This window comes from Ornithorhynchus anatinus, chromosome 4 (genome assembly GCF_004115215.2).
Source record: "Ornithorhynchus anatinus isolate Pmale09 chromosome 4, mOrnAna1.pri.v4, whole genome shotgun sequence".
Lineage (NCBI taxonomy): Eukaryota > Metazoa > Chordata > Mammalia > Monotremata > Ornithorhynchidae > Ornithorhynchus > Ornithorhynchus anatinus.
The window spans coordinates 108,096,108-108,115,915 of record NC_041731.1 but is presented as its reverse complement, the minus strand read 5'-3'; the positions used below and the strand labels follow the sequence as shown (position 1 = coordinate 108,115,915).

Below are 19,808 nucleotides of genomic sequence, written 5' to 3'. Positions count from 1 at the left end.
AGAAGGATAGTATGCATATTCAACTTTGAAAGCACACTATTTGTAAGAAATTAAATCACTTCTTGAGGGAAAGGAGCCACATAAATCTAGAAAATACATCTATAAATGAATGTTCTTAGTGAATGCTCCAGGTCATTTGCTTTTATTTCCATATGTTTTTGTTTTTGAGATATTTGCCTTGTCTTTACCCTTTCTTTACCTGTGATGATGAATGCTAAAGTGATGATTCTGTTTGAAATTCTTAAGAATAATTGTTTTAAAGCTTCGTTTATTAGTCTACTCAATTGTCTTTTTTTTTTTTTTTACTTGTATCTCCTGAGCTAGGGAATTTCAGTCATAATCATCTGCTACACACTCACTTTAAATTAAGTATTCTATGGTGAATCAATTAATACATTACAAAGTTAATTCAGTTTATATCAATTAAATATACAGGCATCAAATTACTAGTTTTATTATGTAGTTAGTCAAGAGCTCTTAAAATGTTGATTTGTAAACTTCATGTTGAAGTAGAATTTGCAAAGTTTTGGTCATGTAAAAGAATCCACATGAAGTCTTATAGTGCATTCAAGTTTACTTTATAGTATTACATGGAATGTTTTTACAAAATTTCTGAGTTACTAAATGTAATAACACTTTTGTCTGTCTGATCAATATCTTTTTACTTTTTTTCAGAATAATAACCATACTAATTAGAAATCAAAGGGGCCTAAATGGATAAAAGAAAGAGCTAGATGAAGAGAGTATCACAGATGATCAAATCAACCAAAATGAATGATTCCTTCCAAAGAATGTTCAACTAACATGGATTTTGTTGCAGTTGGGTTTACCCTTAGTTTGTTTTGTGGATTCTAAGTATAAATGTTAATTACCCAAATAGTATGCTATCATCCACTTCCAAGAGATATTTCAATTTTTCCTCAAAAACTGTGAAGTCCTATTCAGTTAGTTTCATTATTACTTTGTTTATGTAGCACTTTACAGGGGAATTGAACCACACCAAAATTCACAAAGCAGGAAAAATTAGTGAAGAAGACACCCATGAAAGACATTGTTTTGTGACAAGTTTTAGAAGCTAATTGCAATGAAACTTCAAAATTTGGAATACAGGATATGCTGATGCTAGTCAGAAATTAAAAATCAAAGTAATATGATACCAAAATCTCTGTTGGTGATGGTCACTCTCAAAAGCTTTGAATGGACAGGAGGAATTCAAATTCCCTGTAACAAACAGGAAGCCTATTCACCACCTAACCCTATTCTCCAAATCCATCAATACAGAGCTCTTCGATGAAATGCACTGTGTCTGGCTTTCCTCAAGTGGATGAGTGAAACTTGTTAAGATTTACTTGTTACGTGATGGCTGCTAACTGTGTTGTAGGAGCCACAAAATGAATGTATAGGCTGCACCTGGTGTTGAAAGGTAAGCACAAGAAGTAGGCCAGGCAAAGTGCTCCTCTAGATAGAGAATGATTGATGGTGTGTGTTTTCTGCTGAGTGCCATCTGTTGGGGAGTACAAGGGAGATAAGAAAGTGGTGTATAATTTTTAAATAGCTTCTTTCTTTTATGAAATCAATCAATGTAACAGTACAGAAACGCACATGTCAGTTCACCCTCCTAGATACCAACCCTTTCCTTCTTTTGTCAAACACAGTTGTTGATACTAAAAATAAGTCTTTACCCCGGGTGCTTTGGTAATTTTCCTGTAGTTTTTTTCATGAAGAGAAAAAGGCCAGTTCTGTTGCACAGCTTTACTTTCATGTTGCTGTTTGATAAAATATCCATAAAAAATATTACAGTCCTTCCTTGCTGCTTTGGACACTCCTTGGTGCACTGTGGTGTACTAATCGTTTACAAACTCTCTGATGTTGCCTCTATGATGATAGCAGTGCTTCTTCATTCAGTTGTAATAGAAATAATAATAATAATAATAAAATGTAATATTTGTTAATAGCTTACTATGTGGTGAGCACAGAGAAGCAGCATGACCTAGTAGATACAGCATGGAAATGGGAGTTCTCACCCTAGGTCCACCTCTTGTCTGTGAGCCCCCCATATGGGACAGGGCCTGTGTCCAACCTGATTTTCCTGTATCTACCCAACTGCTTTCCCTCTCAGGATCACACCTGGAGAGTTTCCAGTACTCTGCTAGTCTCGGCTATGGGAGGGAGAGTCAAGCAGAGGCCTACCCATTCCATTCCTACCTTGGGCAGTAGCTAGTGAGTGAAAGACAACCTGCTACAAGTCAAAACTCACCCATGCTGAGCAGCAGAGGCATGAGAGAGAGTTGAGGGTGGAGACTTGAATTTCCCGCTTGGAGGGTGGAAATGGTTCTGGATTTTTACCAAGAAATCTTTATGGATACACTATCAGAACGATTGCAGCTGGACAGCGGTGCGTTGTGGGAGAGATGTGTTTGTGGTGCTGTTATGGGTCAGAAACCACTCGAAGGGATAGGACAAGACCCAAGTGCTTAGTATAGTGCCTGGCACATAGTAAGTGCTGGGGTAGATACAGGCTAATCAGGTCAGACACAGTCCCTGTTCCACAGGTTAAATCACAGTTGAAAGAGGAAGGAGAACAAGTCCTTCTGACTCCCAGGCCCATGTTACCTACACTCTGTCAGTATTTCCTGTGTTCCTTGTCTGTACAACCACTCTACTGAGCAATGGTAGAGCTGCCTAGATGAGAATTAGACAGAGTCCCTGACCTCCAAGGCGTTCACAATCTTAGGGCATGGGATACATAAAGACTGCCACAGTGATAACATAAAAACACATCAAAAGACAAGGACACACATAAATAAAAGCAGCATGGCTTAGTGGAAAGAGCTCTGGCTTGAGAGTTAGATGTTGTGGGTTCTAATCCCAAATCCTCCACTTGTTCACTGTGTGACTTTGAGCAAGTCACTTAATTTCTCTGTGCCTCAGTTACCCCATCTGTAAAATGGGGATTAACATTGTGAGCCCCACGTGGAACAACCTGATGATCTTGTATCTACCCCAGTGCTTAGAACAGTGCTTGGCACATAGTAAGCACTTAACAAATACCATGACTATTATTATTACAATAAAAATAATCAATCAGTGGTATCTATTTAGCACATCTTTGGGAGATTACAGAGAAGTGAGGGTCAGAAACCTTCTCTCCCCTGTTGGCCATGTACTCTCCGCGCCCGTCCCTAAACTCCCTCCGCAAAGCTGGGCTGGGCCATTCTCCTGCTCCCTGCCCAGCCGTGGGGTAGTATCCTTTTCTCACCCTTTAGAAAGGGGAGGCAGCATTGCCTAAAGGAATGAGAACTACTTTGAGAATCAGAGGACCTCGGTTCTAATCCTAGCTCTGCCATCTGCTTGCTGTGTGACCTTGGACAAGTCTCTTCACTTCTCTGTGCCTCAACTGCAAACTGAGGATTAAAAACCTGTTGTCCCTCCTACTTAGACTGCCAGCCCCATGTGGGACAGGGACTGTGTCTGATCTAATTAACATGGACCTATGCCCGTGCTTAGAACAGTGCTTGACACACAGTATGCACCTAAAAATACCATTAAAAAAACAGTTAGCGGGCATAATTCCTGCCCTACAGTTTAGTTTACAGAGCATTGCAGCTACAAGAGCAGATTTGGAGGCCCGTGAAGGCTCAGGCCAAGTTGTTCAGAGTCCAAGTGTCACAACAACCACATGCTTGGCGGGGAAGGAACGGACCCTGGCCAGATCAGGGGCAGTGTATAGGGGAGGATGCTGGCTGGTCTCTCTCCTGGGTGATGGCCTGGGTGTACCGATGTTAAAAGAGAATCTAGAATTCGTACTGTGATCACATCCTACTCAGCTGTCCTGGAGCAGAGTCCAAAAGAAGCCAGAATATTTAGTTGCAGAATGGAGACCGGTGTAAAAGGTTTATGTGGCACTGAGAGCCTTATCTGGAATCAGATATCTTGGAAACTTTTTAAAAAGTTCTTGGTTTATTTCCTCCGCTAAAACAAGAAAAGGACTTGATACTAAATTCCACTGTGGTGGGAAATTTACATAGACTACTAAGATTACCTCACAAATCCAAGTCTATTCTCCTCCTACAGAGTGGACTGATGGGCCAGAGTGGGACTAATGGGCCTCGTCTGTCTAGTGCAGCCTATAATGCCTGTGAATTAGTGATAGAAAAATAGAATATGTAATTGGCATAAATCTCCTCAGCACTGAGGATTTGGTGTCACCTACTGGGTAGACATTTACTATCCTCAGTGTGTGGCCTAGTAGAAAGAGCGTGGGCCTAGGAGTCAGAGGACCTGGCTTCTATTCCCAGCTCTGCCAACTGCTTCATGTATGACTTTGGGCACATCATATAACTTGTCTGTGCTTCAGTTTCCTCAACTGTAAATGGGGATTAAATCCTACTCCCTCCTACTTTGTCTGTGGGCTCCACAGGAAACAGGGACTGTGTCCAGCCTGATAAACTCGCTGTGGACAGGGAAGGTGTCCATTATATATTATCTTGTGCGCTCCCAAGTGCTTAGTATTGTGATCTGCACACAGTAAGAACCGAATAAATGCTATTGGCTGACTGATAAAACTTTATCTACCCCATCGTTGAAAACAGTGCTTGACATGTAATAAGTACATAACAAATACCATAAAAGATGGGCAAGGAGTGTGAACATTTTTTAAGAATCCAACCATATTAAATATGTCAGTACATGATATTCAAATAATTACACACTGTGCCTTAGTGAAAGAGCATGGACTTGGGAGTCGGAGGACATGGGTTCTAATCCTTGCTCTGTCGCCTGTCTACTATGTGACCTTGGACAAGCCGCTTAACTTCTCTGTGCCTCAGTTATGTCATCTGTAAAATGGGGATTAAAACTGTAAGCCCCCCATGGGACAACCTGGTTACCTTGTAACTACCCCAATACTTAGAACAGTGATCGGCACATATTTAGCACTTAACAAATGCCATTATTATTATTATTTTGTATTCTGCTTTATCATCTAGTCATTCTGTATGAATCCTTCAATTAATTCAAGTTTAATATAAATACCATACTGATCCAGCATTTTTAGAGTGGCAAAATCCAATATATATTAACCTAAAAATTAGTGGCCTAGTGGATAGAGTACAAACCTGGGAGTCAGAAGGTCATGGGTTCTCATCCCAGCTCTGCCGCTTGCCTGCTGTGTGACCTTGGGCAAGTCACTTAACTTCTCTGTGCCTCGGTTTCTTCAACTCTAAGGTGGGTATTAAGCTCTATGGGGGACCAAAACTGTATCCAACATGATTATCTTCTATCTCTCCCAGTGCTTAGAACAGCGCCTGGCACATAGTAAGCATTTAACAAATACCTTTATTTTTCAACAGAGTGAGCTCCAATGTCCCTCTGCTAAAGTAGAAATAGCCCACCTAAATGTACAGAGAATAAACTCCTAAGGCTTTTTCTGTGGGGGAGATTTACTATTACTCAGTATCACGCAAAGGATCATATATTGGAGCTTTGCATGTTTCCTGCCATCTCTGCATATGTGTGTCCCTATTTGAAGTGGGGATGGCAGCAGAGACTAGACTGCTGTATTACGATGGTGATGCTGTTGCATTGGAGCAGTTGTCTGTATACCTTTCCACCCCAGTGCTTAGTACAGTACCTGACACATATTAAGCACTTACTAAAAACCACAATTATTATCAGTTCAGGATGGCTTTGAGAAAACGGGAAAAAGATACCTGTTTCTTTCTCCTTCATGGGAGTTGTGCAATGTGACCCGAGCACTGTAGGGTGCTGGTCTGGGGAACCCAACTCAGATGCTGGGGTCTGAAATAATTTAAGGGAACTATCAGAGCCTTCCCTTTCTCACCATCCTCCACACTGGGATGAGCCCCCACCTCCCTTTAATGATCATGGGAATCTGTGAAGCTCGGTGTAGGCCCCAAGAAAGCCTGGAGAACACTGACAGCAGCAACAGTGGCCTGAGGGTTCTGTACTTTGCCCCTGGTGAAGAAAGTGGGCCAAGAGTGCAGGATTCTAGGCTGTGCTCATTGTGGGCAGGAAACCTGTATGCTAAAGCTCTTGTATTGTACTCGCCCAAGTACTTAGTACAGTGTTCTGCACATAGTAAGTCTCAATAAATAAGACGGATTGATCGATTCTGCCTCCAGTCCAACAATCCTGCTGAAATCTCCTTTCAAACCTGCTTGAGGGGCAGAGGTAGGAGGAAATTTCTGGCTTTTCCCCTGTGACTCAATGAGTACTTAACAGTTCCTCCTCAAATTCCTCCCCTGCCAATTGGGCTAAATGTCTTAACTCCAACTAGTGCCATAGAAAAGAAGAAAAGCCGTGGAAACCTATTCAACAACTGATAAGAGTAGTGTGTGAAACTTTTTTGCTTTTTAATGGTATTTTTTAAGTGCTTATTATGTACCAGGCACTATGCTAAGTATGCACTATACACTCAGCCTCACAGCACTTATGTACAAATCGATCTAGCAGTGTGGCTTACTGGATAGAGACAGGTCTGGGCGTCAGAAGGGCCTGGGTTCTAATCCTATTCTGCCACTGGTCTGCAGTGTGACATTGGGCAAATAATGTAACTTCTCTCTGCCTCAGTTCCCTCATCTGGAAAATGGGGATTAAGATTGTGAGTCCTATGTGGGACATGGACTGTGTCCAACCCAATTACCTTTTATCTACCCCAGTGCTTAGTAGAGTGCCTGGCACATATAGTAAGTAAGCACTTAATAAACATCACAATTATTCTTATTCTTATCAGTAAATCATATTTACTGTGTGTTTGGTGTGTACTAAGCACTTGGGAGAGTACAGTCTAGCAGAACTGGTAGAAATGTTCCTTGCCCATAATGCATTTACAATCTAGATGGAGAGACAGACATTAGTATGAATAAATTCTGCATATGTACATAAACACAGAAGGATTAATAAAGGGGTGAATGAAGGGTGCAAGTCCAGTGCAAAGGCTAATAAAAATAATAATAATAATGTTGGTATTTGTTAAGTGCTTACTATATGCAGAGCACTGTTCTAAGCACTGGGGTAGATACAGGGTAATCAGGTTGTCCCATGTGAGCCTCACAGTTAATCCCCATTTTACAGATGAGGAGGTACCGAGAAGTTAAGTGACTTGCCCACAGTCACACAGCAGACAGGTGGCAGAGCTGGGATTCGAACCCATGACCTCTGACTCCCAAGCCCGGGCTCTTTCCACTGAACCAAGCAGGAGAAAGTGGGAACAGACAAAAGAAGGGCTTAGTCAGGGAAGGTATTTTAGAAGAGATGCATTTTCAATAATAATAATAATGTTGGTATTTGTTAAACGCTTACTATGTGCCGAGCACTGTTCTAAGCGCTGGGGTAGACACAGGGGAATCAGGTTGTCCCACTTGGGGCTCACAATCTTAATCCCCATTTTACAGATGAGGTAACTGAGGCACCGAGAAGTTAAGTGACTTGACCAAAGTCACACAGCTGACAAGTGGCCGAGCGGGGATTCGAACCCATGACCTCTGACTCCAAATCCCGTGCTCTTTCCACTGAGCCATGCTGCTTCTCTTTTAATAAGGTTTTGAAGATGGGGAGAGTGATCCTCTGTCAGATAAGAAGGAGGCTGTTCCAGTCAGAGGCAGAATATGGGTAAGGTGTCAGGAGTGAGAGAGATGAGAGCAATGTAGAGTGAATAGGTTGGCATTAGGAAAGCAAAGTATGAGGGCTGAGTTGGAGTAGACATCATGCAGGTAAAGTAGGATGGGCTCAAGCCTGTCACATTCGTGTTATCCTTGACCTCGACTCCTCTCTGTCATTCAACCCACCTAGTTAATCTATCACTAATTCCTGACAGTCCCATCTGCACAACATCACTAAAATCTGCCCTTTCCTCTCCATCCAAACTGCTACTATACTAATACAATCACTCATTCTATTTCACTTGGATTACTGCATCAGCTTCCTTGCTGACCTCCCAACCTTCTGCCTCTCCCCACTTGAATCCCTACTTCACTATGCTTCCCGGCTCACTTTTCTACAAAAATGTTCAGGACATGTTACCCCACTCCTCAAAAAACTCCATTAGTTGCCCATACACCACTGCATCAAACAACAGCTTTTCTCCTCCTACTGTACTAAGTGCTGGGGTAGATGCAAAATAATTAGATCAGGCACAGTCCCTGACCCACAGTCTAAGAGGGAGGAATAGCAGATTTATTCATTCAATCATATTTATTGAGCAGTGTGGCCCAGTGAGAAGCAGTGGGGGGCTTAGTCAGGGAAGCTATATACATAAGTGCTATGGGGTTGGGAGAGGGAGGAAGAGCAAAGAGAGTAAGTCTAGGTAACATAGAAGGGAGTGGGAGATAAGGAAAAGTGGGTCTTAGTCAGGGAAGGCCTCCTGGAGGAGATGTACCTTCAGTAAGACTTTGAAGGGGGTGAAAGTAACTGTTATTGGATTTGAGGAGGGAGGGCATTTCAGGACAAAGGCAGGACATGGGCAAAGGGACAACGGTGAGATAGTTGAGATCCAGGCACAGTGGGAAGGTTAGCATTAGAGGAGTGGAGTGTGCGGGCTAGGTTCATTCATTCATTCCATCGTATTTATTGAGCACTTACAGTGAGCAGAGCACTGTACTAAGCCTTTGGGAAAGTACTATACAGCAATAAAGAGAGACAATCCCTGCCCACAACGAGTTGTTTGTAGTAGGAGAGTAGCGCAAAGTGAGATAGGAGGAGACAAGTACAGTGTTTGGCACATGGTAAGGGCATGCATGCATAGGTGATACAGAAGGGAGGGAGAATAGAATCAAGCCATCATCAATAGCCCCAAAGTTTCAAGATGTGAAGTTTCTCCTGACTCCAAACATCGACTCCCTAATCATACACCAGGTCACCTTCCATCCTTCCCTGGGAGGAACTTCGAGGGACCCACCTACACAATCACTGGTACTCCAGGCAGATATGAACCTAAACCCCCCCAGAAAGGCTACTTAATTCTTCACAATCCCCTGAAATGAAATTCCACAAACTTCCTAGGTAGCTACTGCAGTCTATTATTTAACATCTTTCTCTGTTGCACACTGCGGTGCAATGAAATGAAATAAACAAAAAACCTAAGACGGAGTATAAAATAGCTTTGAAGAGCAACTGGGTGAAGAAGGAGCTCTTGTTCTTTATTTTTCTCTAACAGTATTTATGATTTTGGCAGGGGGCACTTTTTACTCTCTTCAATTTAATTTATAAATGGCATCAATGCAAATATAAAGATGATAAAGAATTGCTTTTCTCTGAAAGCAATTATCCAGGCTCCCAGTCAGCAAAGCATCCTGTTGCATTTTTGGTTAGTCTGTGGCTCAAAAGTGTGAAAATAAGCTCTCAAGTCCTCTAGACAAAGTGAGTTTGGGGACTAGTGATTATCAAGAGAATTTTAACACATTAATCGATATTGATCAATTGAAAAGTTTTTAAAATAATAAAGTCAAACCATTCAAAAGCTATGGAATGTTTTGAAAACTGAATATGAATAGATTAACAAAATTATGACTAAGGGGGATATGATAATACCCATCTATATGCACTTGATGGGTATAATTGCTGCCGTGAACAGATGGTTTAGATAAATACTAAGAGACAGGAATTGGTTAGAATATCACAGTGCTCTAAGAATAATGGAGTAGGATGAAACAAAGGAAATTTTTTGGCTGAAATACTGGGGAATCTGAGAAAATGCTTTTAAAATAAAATCTACTGGTCTGTATAATAATCCCTCAAACCCAATTTTTGAGATATTAAATTTTGAATTGTATAAAATATCCTACAATATTTTATGGGGGAAATCATGGACAATTTGAGAGATAGGACTAAATGATCTAATAGGTCTTCCCCAACCTTAACATTTGTGATCCTGTAGGTTTCCATCTCAAAATGTTTATATTCTCTAGTGAAATGCACTTGGCAAGAAGAAATGGCTACCTTTCCTCTTTATTTATTTAGATTTCTTTTAACCAGTTAGGTTTTACTATAACTTGGCAAACCATGCAAAAAACACAATGCATGTATATTGCAATCATCTAATGCTGCATACGATTGCTGGGCTACTGTTAGAGTTGAACAAGATGCTGTGTGTTTCACTCTGCCAGCTAAAGTCAAGACGACAGGCTTTATTTCAATTTAAATAAAACCTGAAGGTAGAACTGTGGAAATCTGGCTCAGACTCCCTGGAAAACTGCCTAGGAATGAATCTTTGAAAGTTTCTTCCTCAGACAATATTAGGCTTTACAGTTTCTCTCATTTCACTTTAAAAATAAAATGTCCAAATTGTACATTTTTCAGAAATCCTAATTTTTTTCACTCTGTCTAGCCTGCTCCCATTTATTTTTAGGATAGCTTAATCTAATCAAGATTTCCATAGTCACAATATGAATAATCTGCATTTTGCTGACATATTTCCTTGCTGACATCAAGGTGATATTGTCATTCATAACTTGGGAACACCTTTTAATTTAGGTTACAGCAGAAAACTGAGCCCTGGAGAGTAAATCTTTCTGAGAAATAGAGGAAATAGTTTAAAAATGTGTTCTTAACTTTATTTCCACAGAAGGCTGCAGGGGTGTTCACATCAGTCAATCTGACAATTGAATTAAGGGTCATTTGTAATGAACCAGAGTTCTGATCTGTTTATATTAAAAAACAGTCTGTTTCACATCTACATCCACATGTTAACATGAAAAATGTGATTTAAAAGGCTCTCAGTAGATTTGAAGAACTAGATTACAAGCTCCTTGAGGGCAGGGATTGTATCTAATTAGCTCTGTTGTACTCTCCCAGGTATGTCTTATCATTTTTAGTAGTAGTATTAATAATAACTACAATAGTAGTATGTTAAGTGCTTATTATGTGCCCGGCACTGGGATAGAATTGATATTATCAGATCAGATCTAACCCTGTTCCAAATGGGAATCACAATGTAAGGGAGACCAGGTATGTAATTCCCACTTTATAAATGTGGAAACAAAGGTGAAGAAAAGTTAAGTGATTTGCCCAGGGTCACACAGAAAGGAGCAAAGCCTTAATTATAACCCAGGTCCTCGGCTCCCAGGCCGATGCTCTTTCCACTAGGACGTCGTCCTTCAGTGTTTGGTCTTATTGATAGTTATTTTCTGGTTCACTTCCTTCCTCCTTTCAGTCTCATCTGCTGGCTCCTCTCTTACCTCTTATCTGAAGATATAAATGTCCTTACCTCACCTCACTTCTCTCCTTCTACTACCCAGCCCACACACTTCCCTCCTATGGTGCTAACCTTCCCACTGTGCCTCGATATTGCCTGTATTGCCGCTGACCCCTGGGCCATGTCCTAACTCTGGCTTGGAACATTCTCCCTCCTCAAATCTGCCAATTACTCTTCCCACCTGCAAAGCCTTACCGAAGGCACATCTCCTCCAAGCGGCCTTCCCAGACTAAGCCCCATTTTTCCTTATCTCCCACTCCCTTCTGTGTCACCCTGACTTACTCCCTTTGCTCTTCCTCCCTCTCCCAGCCCCATAGCACTTATGCATATAGCTAAATTTATTTCTTTTTTGTATTGATATGTGTTTATTTGTATTGATGTCTGACCTCCCTGACTTCTAGACTGAACTCGTGGGCAGGTATTGTCACTCTTTATTGTTGAACAGCACTTTCCTAAGTGTTTAATAATGTTGGCATTTGTTAAGCACTTACTATGTGCCGAGCACTGAACTAAGCACTGGGGTAGATACAGGGTAATAGTGTTGTTCCACATGAGGCTCACAATCTTAATCCCTATTTTACAGATGAGGCAGCTGAGGCACTGAGAAGTTAAGTGACTTGTCCACAGTCACAGCTGACAGGTGGCAGAGCCAAGATTAGAACCCATGACCTCTTGACTCCTAAACCCGTACTCTTTCCACTAGAGTGTAGTGCTCTGCACACAGTAAATACTTAATAAATATGATTGAATTAATGAATTAATTTATTGAGTGCTTACTGTATGCAGAGCACTCTACTAGGTGCTTGGAAAAGTACAATACGACAATAAACAAACACATTTCCAGAACACAACGAGCTTACAACCTGATTATCTTGTATCTACCCCCAGCACTTAGTAAGCCCTTAACAAATGCCATAAAAAAAACCCCACACTTCAACATCTTATTTTCAGTCAATTGATCAATGGTATTTATTGAGCACTTACTGCTTGCAAAGCAACATACTAAGCTTTTGGGATAGTCAAATACGACAGAGGTGGTTGATATGATAGCTGCCCTCAAGGAGTTTACAAACTGGTTAGGGGACAGATGTTACAATAAATTACAAACTGCTTAGTACAGTGCTCTGCACACAATAAGCGTTCAATAAATATGATTGAATGAATGAATGAATAAGCATGGTGGTGTTGGGGATGGGATAGGTATCAAGCTATTAAGGAGCATGGGCAGGGGGAACTGACAGGATAGAATGGGTTGATTGGCTTTTACCCCCTCCAATCCACTGAAACCATTCACTTCAGGGTCACCAAGAACCTTCTCCTTACCAATTCTAACAGTCCTTGTCTTAGCTTTTGCTGTCGAGTAGTCTCCTACCCATAGCAACTCCGTGGACACATCTCTTCCAGAATGCCCCTGCTCCATCTCCAGTCATTCTGGTAGTGTATCCATAGAGTTTTCTTGGTACAAAGACGAAAGTGATTTACCATTACCTCCTTCAGCTCAGTAAATTTGAGTCTCTGCCCTTGACTCTCTCCCATGCCGCTGCTGCTCAGTAGAGGGCAGTTTTGCCTTGTAGCAGATGGCCTTCCACTCTCTAGCCACTGCCCAAGCTAGGAATGGAATGGGCATGCCTTTGCTTGACTTTTCCTCCCATAGTCCAGAGTGATAGAGTACCGGAAGCCCTCCAGGAATGACCCTGAGAGGGGTCTAACAGTCTTCCACCATCCTAATCCTGCTTGACCACTAGGCAGCCTTTGACGAGGACCACCCCTTCTCCAGAAAACTCTATTTGACCTTGATTTCACTAACATTGTCCTCTCCTGGTTCTCCTTCCTCTCAGGCCACTCTTCTTTTTCACCAGGTTTCTCTAACTGCCACTTCCTAATTGTTCCCCAAGGTTCAGTTCTTGTAACCCTTTTATTTTCTCTCTGAATCAATTTACTTAGGGAACTCATTCACTCACTATATTACAAGCTTCTCCAAGGGCAGGGATCATGTCTACCTACTCTATGTGTACTCTCTCAAGTGCTTAGTCTGGTGCATTGCACACAGTAAGTGCTCACTTAATACCACTGATTATTTGATATACTGTCACAGCTTCACCTACTATGTCTATCTTCATGAGTCCTCAATCTACTTCACTATTCCTAACCAATCTCCTCTACATTCAGCATGACTTGGTGGAAAGAGCACCGGCTTGGGAGTCAGAGGTCATGGGTTCTAATCCCAGCCCCGCCACTTCTCAGTTGTGTGACTTTGGGCAAGTTACTTAACGTCTCTGTGCTTCAGTTATCTCAACTGTAAAATGGGGATTAGACTGTGAGATCCATGTGGGTCAACCTGATTTCCTTGTATCCCCCCTGTGCTTAGAACAATGCTTGGCACATAATAAGCACTTAACAAACACCATTATCATTATTATTATTATTATTACAATCTTACACCTCCTCTTGCCTTCAGAAAATATCTCTATGGATGTCCTGCTGACATCTCAAGCTCCATATGTTCATTGCTGAATTCCTCATTATGTCTCTCAAATCCTTTCCTCCTCCTAAATTTTCCATGACTGTTGGCAATACCACCACCAACTTCCCCATCTCTCGAGCCCACAACCTTGGAGTCCTCTCTTTCAACTGCCATATTCAATCAATCACTCAACTCTGAGAAGAAGTATGGCCTAGTGGATAGTGCACAGGCCTGGAAGGCAGAAGGACCTGAGTTGTAATCCTCCCTCTGCCACTTACTGATGTGTAAAGTCAGGCAAGTCACCTAACTTCTCTGAGCCTCAGTTACCTCATCTGTAAAATGGGGATTACATATGAGCCACACATGAGACATGGACTATGTCCAAGCTGATTAGCTTGTATGTACTCTAGCGCTTAGTACAAGTGCCTGCCACATAGTAAGTACTTAAATACTATTATAAAAAATTACACTGGTTCTCCTTTCACACCATTCAAGTCCACAACTTTCTCTCCAGCCACACTGCCGCCGTGACAGTGGTCCCATCCCAATTTGACTACCACAACAGCTTCTTTGCAGAACTCCCTGCCTCTAATCACTCTCCTCAATCCATAATTCACTATGCTCTATGGATCAATTTTCTAGAACAACATATTGCCTATGTGTCCAACATTTTAAGTGCTGGGCTACGTACAAGTCAATCAGGATGGACGTAGTTCCTTCATTCATTCATTGGTTCACTTGTACTTATTGAGTGCTCACTATGCGCAGAGCACTGTACTAAGCGCTTGGGAAGTACAATTTGGCAACAGTTCCTGTCCTACATGGGGCTCACAGTCTAAGTAGGAGGGAGAACAGATATTTAATCCCCATGTTCAATTGAGAAAAATGAGAAGAAAAGTTAAGTAATTTGCACAGGGTCACCTAGCAAGGAATTGAAAGAGCTGGGATTAGAACCTCTAACTCCCAGACCTGTGCTCTATCCAATAGGCCATGCTGCTTCTCCAGGAAACTGAGGCACAGTCCAGTTAAGTGACTTGTGCAAGGTTGCACAGCAAACAACTGAGAAGTAGCAAGGCCAGGTGGAGAAAGCACAGGCCTCAGAGTCAGAGGAACTAGGTTCTAATCCCAGCTCTGTCAATTGCTTGCTATGTGACCTGAGCAAGTCACTTAACTTCTCTGGGTCTCAGTTTCATCAATTGTTAAATGGAGATTCAATACCTGATCTTCATCCTAATTAGACTGTGAGCCCCATGCATGATGGGAACTGTGACCAGCCTGATTAATTGTACCTACCCCAGAGCTTAGAATAGGGCTTGACATGTAGAATTAAGAATTGCTGCAAGAAAATAATTTTTTTAAAAAGGGAATCGACAGGGCAAGGATTAGAATCCAGATCTTCCGATTCCTTGTACCATGCTCTTTCCACTATGCCATGTTGCTTATTCTTGTCTATTCATTTAATCGTAGTTCATTCCCACCGCAAAATTATTTATGACTCCCAATCTTCCACAGGTGTTAGCACTGTCTCTATTAGGTCCAAGTGTGTAAGTTCAAGTAGGGAAATTTTATGTATAGAAATGTTTTTGTATTCCATTAGGAGTGAAGAAATCCATACTAATTGCCCGGAAAGTGTGCAACTTTAACCCCAAGGAAATGTTAATATGACCTTTGAGCACAATTTTGCATAAAAGTTTGTAGACTAAATGTACTTAGACATCTGTAAGGAATTTGGCTATATGATGATGTCTACCAACTCTATTGTAATGTACTCTCCTAAGTGCTTAATATAGTGATACTCTGTGATGCACTTGGATCTCTACCTTTTGCGTATTTGGTAGTCAACCCATCCTCAACCCCATAAACACGTATGAGCATATCCATAAATTATTTATTTGTATTAATGTTTGTCTCCCCCAAGTCTTCAAGCTTGTTGTGGGGAAGGAAACACGTCTGCCATTTTTGTTGTATCATACCCTTCCAAACATTTAGTACAGTGATCTGCACACCGTAAGACCTCGCTAAATACCACTGATCATTGACTGAAATATATTTCAGCAACATCAGGTTTGTCATACTTCTCAGAAACGTGAAAAAAGTTGCAAAAAGATTCTGGAATCTCACTGTTCTCCATCACTAGGAAGTTCTTAGCCAGAATCTTCCTAGTCCAGCTTCTAAGCCATTCATTGCCTCACACATCCGGAATCAAAATATGTCTTTAAAATGTAATTCAGCATAACTGGCATGATCCTTACTGTGTTGGACTCAAGAGAAGGGAGAAACACCAAGGTTTTATAGTATATCTGGAAATCTTACAAACGTATTTGACCCGATCAATAGGCCTTAACACTAGTAGATGCTAAGTACATTGGTAGCCCTGAGAAATTCACCAAGTTCCAAGGGTTAGAGCTGGCAGGGTGAGAGCTCAAGGATCCCATATGAATCTTTTACCATCACTAACAGATTGAAGCCGAGATACAGTGTTGCTCAACTTAATCCACTCTGCTCTGCTTGAGAATACAAAGGAAATTCAGAAGAAGCTGTTGTGGGAAGAATATTTCTGATCCTCTGGGAAATATTTGTGCTCTAATTGCCCCAGAGAAAGTGAACTGATGATGGTACTCTTGGGGCATCCATACAATAGATGCACAGATGGATATGAATGCTTCAGAAAATTAGGGCAGCACTATACGGTAGCAATTTGCTCCTCTAATGCTAATATTTGGAAAAGTACTAGTAACAGTGGTGATAGTATTTATTAAGTGTTTCCTGTGTGCAGAGCACTGTACTAAGCACAGGGAGAGAATACGGATGAGCCCCTTGGGCTCATAATTGAAAAATAATCAATAAATACAAATGATCTAAGAATCCAAAAATACCATTTCTAGAACCAGGTTCTAGAATCCAGTAGGTCAGCACCAAGCCACTGTTTATTACAACCCAGACTTTGATGGATAGGCCAAGTAAGAAAGGTAAGTCACTGTCAAACACTCAAAAAAGTAATAATAATAACACATTTTTAAGCACTTACTATGCGTCCAACACTATGTAAGACTCAATAATAATGATGATGGTATTTGTTAAGCGCTTACTATGTGCCAAACACCGTTCTAAGCACTGGGATAGATACTAAGTAATCAGGTTTTCCCACGTGGTGCTCACAATCTTAATCCCCATTTTACAGATGAGGTGACTGAGGCACAGAGAAGTTAATTACTTGTCCAAAGTCACACAGCTGATAAGTGGCAGAGCTGGGATTAGAACCCATGACCTCTGACTCCCAAGCCCAGGCTCTTTCCACTAAGAAGCCATGCCGCTTCTCCAAGATAATCAGATCCCACATGGGACTCATAGTCTCACAGGAAGAAAAACAGCAGATAGTTGTACAGCCAGAGCTAGAACCAGTTCTCTGACTCCTAGGCCCGTGCTCTTTCTACTTCCCCAGTATTGGTGAGGTGGAAAGAGATGACTATAAGCCAACGCTACCCATGTTAAAGACACACTAAGGCCCAATCTCAACTGATGTAATTCACCAGTAAAGGAGATAAAGGCTGACAAACCAACAACCTAGGGATATCCGGAAGAGAGGTGTTCCACCTGAACAGAGATTTGGAAGAGACCATATGACTGAAAATCTCAGTCTGACAGGAGCAAATTCAACAATGTGGTAATGTCACTTTTCTTATTCTGTCAGCAGAGTTATCTTCAGGCACTACCGTTTTACAAGGCAGGAGAGTGCCCTTCCTTCACTCATTAATTACTTCCATCCCACTGTAAACAAAGATAAAGAAGATTCCTTCATTATCCCATTGTAATCTCAGCAATAAGAGGTGGTCCATACCACAGAAAGGCTGTCAGTTAAACAGCAGAGGTGGGCTAATTAGGATCTGAATTTTCAGGATCTCCTACTGGCTAGTGGGATCCCCAAATTCACTGGGCCAATTCATTGCTCTAATGAAAAAGAACATTCTTTTTGAAGCATTCACTTTGCTTCAGTTTACCATAAACAGTGTGTTCATTAGAACAATTGATTCCAATCTGGAAATAAAATAAAAACAAAATCGAGCCATTGCGCAGTATTATCTTCCTGACATCATGACACATGCTGTATTGAACCATGTAATGCTTCACAACAACTATAATGGGATGACACAGCTGAAATTGTGTAGAGAGCATGCTTATTGTAATTAAATTGCAGCTATCAGTGTGAATAACATCTATCTAATAACTAGCCCACAAAGTGAATGGAAGCGTACAAACACGATTGTAGCATTTACAACGAACTAATCAAGACTTCAAGTTCCCAGTTAGCAACAATATAGCAAATCTTTACAACCACGAACTTTCCCTTTTCTCCTGTTTCCAAACTGCAGACTTACATTTGAGGTTTATCTCTATCTGCCTTTCACATATCCACAACCCACAAGGATTTCAGAGGATAATTGAACTTCATGTTTTATTATTATTTTAAATGACTTTCAAATAGCTTCATGGATTTCAAATAGCTCTGTGGAGTTTTTTTTCCAACTTTTTCCAACTGCCGGGCTAAGCCATGTATGAATTTTGAATTTCACAGTCTTGAAGCATCAATGAACGATGTGCTACATTTAGCAATTCTGGCTTGTCATGTTTTATTTATACATATAAGGCATAGGGACAGGTTGGTTTACAGATTGGCGATGAAACAGAACATGGCACCACTAGTTACCAATTCAATTTAGGAAGTTGAGATTTTATTACGGTATTTCTTGAGCCCTGACTCCGTGCCAAGCACTTCTCTAAGCACTGGGGTAAAAACAAGATCAACACCTCAGACACACTGTCTCTACCTCAAGGGATCAAAATCATAGAAGTGGGGAGGAACATCAGCATTGAACAGATGAGAAAACAGAGACGTAAATAAGTTAAGTGACTTGACCGTGGTCACCAACAGGCAAGTGGAAGGCCTGAGATTAGAACCTGATTCCTTCGGTTCCCAGTACTGTGCCCTTTTTCAAGACTTATCTTGCAAATGAAATACAAAATATTGGGATATTGATAAAGTTTAAAACAGCCATATTATTATTATTATTGTGCTTATTAACGCCTGCCATTAGTCAAGCACAGTTCTAAATGCTGGGGTAGAATCAAGTTAATCAGGTCAGATATAGTCACTGTGCCACACAGGGTTTACAATCTATATTGGAGGGAGAACAGGGATTGATTCCCCAATTTACCGATGAGGAAACTTAGACACAGAGAAGTGAAGAGACTAGCCCAATGTCACTGGGACCCCTGGGATTAGAACCATGGTCCACTAACTCCCAGGCTCATGCTCTTTTTTCTTTTCTAATGGGATTTGTTAAGCACTTACTATATTCATTCACGCAATCATATTTTTTGAGAGTTTACTGTGTGCAAAGCACTGTTCTAAGCACTTGGGAGAATACAATACAACAACCAGCAGAAACTATTCCTGTCTACAATGAGCTCACAGTCTAGAGTGGAGAGAGATATCAACATAAATAGATAAATTACAGATATAAATGAATATACACATATGTGCTGAGAGGATGAGAGGGAGAATGAATGAAGGACAAGTAAGAGTGGCCAGAAGACAGTGGGAGAAAAGGAGAGGAGGGTTTAGTCAGGGAAGGCTTCTTGGAGAAGATGTGCCTTGAATAAGGCTTTGAAGTTGGGGAGAGCAATTATCTGTCTGATATGAGAAAGGAGGGTTTCCAGGCCAGATGTAGGATGTGGGTGAGAGGTCTGCGGTGAGATAGATGAGAATGAGGTACAGTGAGATGGTTAGCATTAGAGGAATGAAGTGTGCAGGCTGGGTTGTAATAGGAAAGTAGTGAGGTGAAATAGGAGGGAGCAAGGTGATTAAGTGTTTTAAAGCCAATGGTAAGTAGTTTTTGCTTGATATACTAGGCACTGTAGAAAGTTCTGGGGTAGTTATAAACCAATCAGATTGGACACAGTCCATTTCCTACTTGGAGGCTCACTGTCTTCATTTATGATTTACTGATGAGGCAACTGAGGAACAGAGAAGTTAAGTGATTGGCCCAAGGTCACACAGCAGAAAAGTGGTGGAGCTGGGATTAAAGCCCAGATCCTTCTAACTCACAGGCCCTTGCTCTTTATACTAGTCCT

At 41.2% G+C, this 19,808-nt stretch overlaps 1 non-coding gene across 1 annotated transcript; it reads left to right on the top strand.

Annotated features, from left to right (window-relative positions):
• Positions 1-2,109: 2,109 nt before the first annotated feature.
• Positions 2,110-2,247, top strand: LOC114811642. Its single transcript, XR_003759338.1, has one exon. It is a non-coding gene; the product is annotated as a small nucleolar RNA SNORA7 (small nucleolar RNA).
• Positions 2,248-19,808: the final 17,561 nt, after the last annotated feature.